We start from the raw sequence: 7,772 nt of genomic DNA, 5'->3' as shown, positions 1-7,772 counted from the left end.
AAAAATGTGATTAGCAGTTAAATGAAAACAATGTGCATATGTGTATTTAATACCCTGGAGTGTGTGTGTCTTTCTGATGAAGTAACTAACTCCTAAATAACTCTTAAAAGTAAGGAGTCTCGTTTTCTTGTTCCATTATCATGATCATCTTAAATAACAAGCACTTCACACTCACCAGACTCAAGCACACATTTGTCCTGATTAAATTTTTAAGTCCCACAATCAGGGCACTTGAAATATCCAGATATACTTTTTCAATTTCCTTTTTCCCTCCTAAAGCTAATTCCTTTTCTTACTATTACAGTAACACTCCTTTCAAACAGCCTGCATACTTGTGTCAGTAGATTTTGTTTTTCTTATTTTAGGATTCTCCTTTGAACAAGTTGTTGTCTTAAAATTCTTTTTGTCATTCTTTTCCAGACACTATGCATTTCCTCTTTACTTCAATTCTTCAGTTTGGGGGAAAAATAAAGATGTGCTATGTGTCACTTTATAAGAATGTTCTAATATACTAGTACTTGGAGAAAAGTGAATCTCACTGACATAGCAACATAACAGCTTCAAGTTTCCAGTACCATACATATCCTAAAATTGATCTCAGGTCCAAAGTGTGGATGGCGTTTGCATGCTGTCACCTGCCACATACTACCTGTGGGGTCAGAGATGAGAAGAACCTGAAATTCAGGGAAAGCACTTGCACCTTTATTCAGGTAGAAAATTTCAAAAGGCAAGTGATGAAATCTGATCAGCCTTCAGGATACCCAAATCTGCACAATGCAGAATTTACAGGTCATGGTGTCATGAGTTCAGCTCCAGAATCTGGAAGCCTAAGTTCAAATCCACCAACCACTTCTTGATGGAATGTCAACTTTTTGCATCTGCCTCACGTTTCTCTTTATATGAGGCCATGGGCCATCAGGAAAATGTACAAACACCTGCTCGTGGGTCAGTAGAGACAATAAATTAGTAGGAGAAAAGAGCTGACCATGCCTAGCAAGACATACTGCATTAGCAATAGTTAGAGCAGTTTGTAATACTTCTTATATTTATTTTTATTACATCTGATAACATTTATTAATTAAAACAATTAAGCAAGGGTTTTATGATAAGAATCCTGTCACAGGATACTGAAATGGACAGGAGGAATGAAGTGGACATATTTTAATGACCCATTCAAAATGAAGAGACTTTACTGAGTCATGGACTTGAATGCCCACCCAAATCACTCTAGAGAGCATAGGTGAATCAAGTCACCATTTTCCTCCTTACCTGAACTGGGTCTGTTCCAACCTGTCAATGACCCTCTATGCTCTAGGTTTGTGGTCCTCACAGTAAAACCAAGACGACTGGAGGCAACATCTGGGATTTTGCTAGAAAGGCAAATTTCCAGCTCCTTGCCCTATCTTCTCAATCTCATATTCTGAATGTGGAGTCAGAAATATGGGTTTTAACAAGGCCTCCATTGGATTCATAAGCAAAGCACAGCTTGAAAAACTCTGCTCTAACACACAGTTTAATATTGCTTGGTTTTGAGTTTCTGGCTTACTAACTAGAACCTTTGGTGATTTCTCAAGGTTCCTATCTTATTCTATTTGTTGTTTCCTATCTTATCCTATTAGTTGGCTCAATGTGGGAAAAGAGTGAAGTATGTTTGATTAATTGGGTAATATAGGTGAGAGGGCAATAGAGACAAAGAGGTGGAGAAGGGACAGAGACTGAGAAAAAGGCATAAAGCAAAGGAAAAGATTAGTAATATTTTCTTCATCTCCCAATACAGATGCCAGAATGTTCTAAAATAAGGGATCCTTGTACATCTGTTATGTGCCCTATCACCTGTACTTTTCCCATTAGACTCATCCACATGGAATCAGAAAACAAGACTGGTGTAGCAGAATTCCTCCTCCTGGGCCTCTCAGAAGACCCAGAACTGCAGCCTGTCCTCTTTGGACTTTTCCTGTCTGTGTACCTGGTCACCATCCTGGGGAACCTGCTCATCATCCTGGCCGTCAGCTCTGACCCCCACCTGCACACCCCCATGTACTTCTTCCTTTCCAGCCTGTCCTTGGCTGACATTGGTTTCAGCTCCACCACGGTCCCCAACATGCTGCTGAACATCCAGACACAGAGCAAATCCATCAGCTACAGCGGCTGCCTCACCCAGGTTGGTTTTGTCCTGTTTTCTGCAGGCGTGGAAAACTTTCTCCTTGCAGCAATGGCCTATGACCGCTATGTGGCCATCTGCTATCCTCTGAGATATGCCGTCATCATGAGGCCCTGCTTCTGTAGCCGGCTGGTCCTACTCTCCCTGACCATCAGTGTAGGGGATGCCCTCCTGCACAGTCTGATGGTTCTGCGGCTGTCCTTCTGCAGGGACCTGGAAATCCACCACTTCTTCTGTGATTTTGCGCAGGTCATTAAGATGGCCTGCTCTGATACTCTCATCAATACCATCTTGATGTAAGTAGTCAACAGCCTATTGGGGGGTGTTCCCCTGCTTGGGATTATCTTCTCTTACATTCAGATTGTTTCCTCTGTTCTGAGAATACCATCAGCTGGGGGAAAATATAAAGCCTTTTCCACCTGTGGGTGTCACCTCTCAGTTGTTGCCTTGTTCTATGGGACAGGTTTTGGGGTGTAAATTAGCTCTGCATTGACTCACTCTTCCACAGACTTTGCAATAGCCAAAATGGTGTACACTGTGGTCCCACCAACGCTGAACCCCTTCATCTACAGCCTGAGGAACAGGGACATGAAGTGGGCCTTGAGGAAACTCCTGTGAGGAACACCTCCTTTCGGTTATCATGTCATCTCTTTTTGGCTTGTGCTTCTAAAATGAGTCAAAGTATAGGAATTCTGTGATACTGGGTGAGTCTAAATGGCTGACTCTTTCTTTATGAAGTTCTTAAGCTATAATGATTAAGTGTCATGACTCATTATAATTCAACATAAGTTTGAAAACTGAGAGTGCTTTTCTCTAACTTAGGGTTTGGTGAAATTCATGTGAATTCTCTGAGCTTAATTTATTGGTCAGGTTCCATCAATGCAGACCTGCAGTAATGAATTGTTTCCAGTTATTTTAGTGGGGATATTCTCAGGAGTATTTTAGTGACTGAAAAATTATAAGGTAAGGGTCGGAACCAAACAAGGGTGTCCTTGAAGCTAGAGGACTGGCTTCAGCCTAGATCTCAGATCTCTTAGCACTGAAGAAATTGTAACTGTGCAAGGGAGAGGGATGTGTTCATTAGCTTGGTGTCTTGACAATGGGATTCAGCCCTGGGCAAGTTTGCTATGGATTCAATTTGACCAAAGAAAATGACAGTAAAATGTTCTTGGGGTGAGAAGGTTATACCCAACTTTATTCCCAGGTAGCAGTTCAGTCACTAGAATCCCATTCACTCAGAGCGAGTCTGCGCACAGCAAGCTGGTATCTGCCTCTGGAACCCTCTGTCTGCATAGCCGTCCTCTGGGCTCTCTGCCTGCACAGCAGTCCCTCACACCCTCTGTCCTCAGCACTGCCACCTCTCCAGAATCTGCTCTGCTCTCCTGCAGCCTTGCAGCCCTGTCACCGTGTCATGTCCAGAGCACTGAGCACATTTCTTTATACAGAGTCAAATTGCCCACAGGTGTACATTGAGCTAGTCAACCAGGGCCAAGTGAGAATCCTGGCCGCATGAACTCTAATTTTATCCACACGTGGCTACAGCAATCATTTCATTTTGTGTGTATATCAAATCATACTATTGTATAACTTAAATAAATATTTATTTTAAAAGAAGAGGGGTAGAGTGCTGTATGTTTATTGTCACACTATTCACAATAGCCAAGATATGGAAGCATCATAAGTGCGCATCGAAAGATGAATGGATAAGGAAGATGTGGTACATATACACAGTGGAATATTATTCAGCTATAAGAAGAAAACAAATCCTACCATTTGCAACAACATGGACAGAGCTAGAGGGTATTATGCTCAGTGAAATAAGCCAGGTGGAGAAAGACAAATACCATATGATTTCACTTATTTGTGTAGTATAAAAGCAAAGCCAAACAGAAGGAACAAAATAGCAGCAGACTCAGACACTGAGAAGCGACTAGTGGTTACCAAGGGGTATGGGTCGGGATGAGTGGGGGAAGAGAGAAGGGGATAAAGGGGCAGAATTATTTGCAATCACAATATAAGTTTGTCACAGGGACCATACAGCATGGAGAATCTAGTCAGTGATCCTGTAACATCCTACTACATTGATGTAGAGTAACTGCAACAGAGGGGGTGAGGATTTAATAAAGAGGAAGTTTTTTTATTTATGGTATATAATAAACATATGTGAAGATTATATTGCAGACTGAGAGGACACAATTATTTCTTCTTGGGGGATTGAGAAGAATGTGCTCTTCCATCTGGATTTAGAACAGTCACCAAGACTGACAGCGAAGGCACATTTCTGGTAGAGGAAAAACTTGATCAACAAAATACAGTCATGAGCATGAAAAGCTTGTTCCAGGAATGAGATGTAGAATAGTGAGGTATGACAGCAGTTGAGTATTTTCTCAATGAAGCAATTTTATTATATTTCTCCCAGGACTTTAGTTCTGGGGGCAAAATGCTAACTGCATGTCTTAATATTACTCTGTTCTTTTTCCAGCATCAATCCAGATTTTAATCAGCCATTCGTAATAAGTGGGTATTCATAAAAATAATAGAAATGATATAAATTTCTGTTACAGTTGTGATGCTACTAAGCAGCCAAACTAAGTATGCACAATGGCAGTTTTCATTTCACATGCCAGCTCTGAGCGGCGCCGCTCCCGAGATCACGTGGAAGGGCTTAGAGGCCTCGCCTGAGTTTGCAAGTGGTTCCGGGGCCCAGGTGTGGGCCTTACCCGCAGCGGTGCTTCCGTAACTGTGAATCCATTAAGTGTTGTTTCATTTTTATCGAGCCCTTGATTTCACCTGTTACTCCCTGTTTATAGCCAAAGTTGATTATATACCAGATGTGGTTAATTCTGATGCTGTGACCACCTGACACGTGATGTTATCAACAACCAATCAGAGCTCTTGATTAACGTAAAAGCTGCTGAGATCATGTGATTCTGGTCGGAAACTGGGCACATAACGCTTTAATTTAGCTTGTGCAGATTTGTCAGGGTAAACAGAGCATTCCAAGACATTCACAGCACAAGGACCCTATTGCATTTTTTCATAGACTTTAAGGGATCTACTACTTCTAGGTTACCTGTCATGCGCCTTGTAAGAAGGATGTTTCAGGAGACTGGAGCATAGTGTGGGATCAGATGGTAAACACCCCTATAAGCTGTCTTCAGGAATTTGAACTTTATGTATTGAATAGTAACTAGAGGTCTTCAAGTGGGGAAATCACACAATCTGATGTTTGTTTCGGAAAGGAAATTCTGGGAGCAATACTGTGGATGGGTTGGGGAAGGAAAGAAGGTATTCTTGACAGAATGCATTTCATTTCCACCATCTTCTGGAATCTCATCATTCCTCTTTGGTAACGCGAGAATCTCTTAGTTGGTTTATTGCACATTCTCTATGCTCAATATTGATTTTTTTAAAGCTGCTATCATATTTCTCTTCTTTCACCATTGTCTGGCTCCGCCTCCTCCTCTCCCTTTCTTTCAGGCCATGGTAGCCGGGCATGTGCATCAGCACTCACGGCCTCACCGTCCTTCTTCCGGGGAACAGCGGTGCCCTGGGCGTCGGCTCTGAGGTCCGCTCTGCACTCCTGCTGCCTGGCACTGTCGGTGGCATTTGGTGTTGCTGACTGTGGTTCTTTAAAGTGTTCTCCTGTGAGTATCTCCAGTTTCTCCTACCTTTACAGCCATTGCTTTTCAGTCTTTATCTAGGCTTTTCCTCTGCTTATACTTTCAACATTCCTTTCCCTTAGTGTTCTGCTTCGGGGAACTCTTCATTTCCTCAGTTCTTCCTGATGAAACTCAACTACATCCTTGACAACTCTAAAGTCTGTGTCTTCTCTAGGTTCCATTTTCAGTTATCTCTCAGCTGTAGCACAGATACCGCTAGATCGCTGCATTTCTCCCTGACTTTCTAGAAATTTCATTCCTGGAACGGCCCCCAGCAAGCAGCCTGTTCATTTGGTAAAAAGTTTTGTTAGCTTTTTTCAATCATGACAACTGCATGGGTCAGGATGAATGGACTCTCCTGAACAGAAGGATTATGCTTCTTCTCTCTCCTTCCCTCAGAAAAATAACTGCTCCAAAGACCTTTTGTCACAAACTTCTGTTTCTTTTTGAGGTTTATCGGTGACTTCTAGTTGAACCAGCTTTGTATCTTCTGTTACTCCCAACAGCCTTCTCCGTTCATTCGGTCAGTCCGGTGTGCGTGGCTTCCTCTCCCCTTGCAGGGGAGCTTCACCCCCCACACCGTGCTTTATGCCACCAGCTGGGGGAGAGGCTGGGTGGCGCCCAGGAACGGTGCTTGGCGGCTCCCCCTCTGCCCCACCACCTGGCCACCGGGCGCTGCCGTCATGCCTTCCGGAGCCAGCGTAACAGAGGACGTTTTCAAATGTGTGAGTAGTTTCCACGGCTATTCCCCAGGCTTAGTACAGAGCAGGGAGGTAAAAACACAAGCCTCCCTCCCGCTTTTTCCCCACACTTTTGCACCTGCTGCTGCAGGTTTGGGTGCAAATCAGCCTGTCTCCTGGAACTAATTGTGCTCCTATAAAGCATTCAATCATTTATTAGCACTTCTGATGGAGGCACCAGACGTCCTGAATTCACACTATAGTACAAAGGTATAATCAAAGCTCTGTGGTACTTTTGTAAAAATCACACATCCAGGCCAATGGAACAGAAGTGAGAGCCAGGAAATAAACCCTCACATATATAGTTGGCTTATTTTTGACAAGGGAGCCAAGGATTCTAAGTCTTTCCATTAAAAGGTGCTGGGAAAACCACAGAACCACATGCAGGAGAATGAAATCAGAGGCCAGTCTTACACTACTCACAAAAATGACCTCACTGTGGAATAATGGATTAAACATAAGACCTGAAAGCATATAATGCCTACAATACAACAGAGGGGGAAAGCTCCTTGACACTGGTCTAAAGAAATTGACCATTATAAAAGAAACAAGCCAAAAGAAAGTCATTTGCCCACAGAACCGAGATTAATTACAGCTTCCCATATTTCTGGCATGTAAACCAGACATAGAGTAGCATGATAGTTACCAGGTTGCAGGGGCTTTTGGGTAATGGGAGATGAATGTCAAAGGGTACATCTTTTGATTGTACAATGAAGAAATTCCTGGATCTGACGTAAAGCATGGTAACGACACATGATAACCCTCTACTGTGTACTTGAAATTGGTGAAGAGAGTATGTCCTAAGGGTTTAAAACGAAAGAAATGGTACCTATGCGAAGTGCCTGATGTGTTCAATAATTTGATTGTCGTAATCAGTTCACAGTGAATACATACATTAAAGCATCAAGTTTATACCTTAAGTATATAGTTTTATCTGTCAATTATAAATCAATAAAGCAGGAAAAATAAAAGTGTATTTCAAGTTTTCTCAAGAGGTCTTTTGTAATGTCACAATACATTAAATAAAAATAAAGGACATACAGTGTCAACACTGTCAGACTCCAAAGTGGTTGTTTTTGTTTTTTTCCACCGAAGCCGAGTGGGTGCTGCTAGCAGAGGCACCATATTGGAATGGACGAAATTCTGGTAACAGCGAGTGACACAAATAAACTCCTGGGCCCCTTCATTTGCCCAGCCCTAAGGGCCAGG

At 42.6% G+C, this 7,772-nt stretch overlaps 1 pseudogene; it reads left to right on the top strand.

Moving 5' to 3' along the window:
- Nucleotides 1-1,858: 1,858 nt before the first annotated feature.
- On the top strand, nt 1,859-2,779 carry LOC118920882 (olfactory receptor 7G3-like; annotated as a pseudogene).
- Nucleotides 2,780-7,772: the final 4,993 nt, after the last annotated feature.

The sequence above is a fragment of the Manis pentadactyla genome, chromosome 12 (assembly GCF_030020395.1).
Source record: "Manis pentadactyla isolate mManPen7 chromosome 12, mManPen7.hap1, whole genome shotgun sequence".
In the NCBI taxonomy this organism is placed as follows: Eukaryota; Metazoa; Chordata; class Mammalia; order Pholidota; family Manidae; genus Manis; species Manis pentadactyla.
Note: the sequence above shows the minus strand (reverse complement) of the source record. Positions and strands in the feature narration are given on the sequence as shown.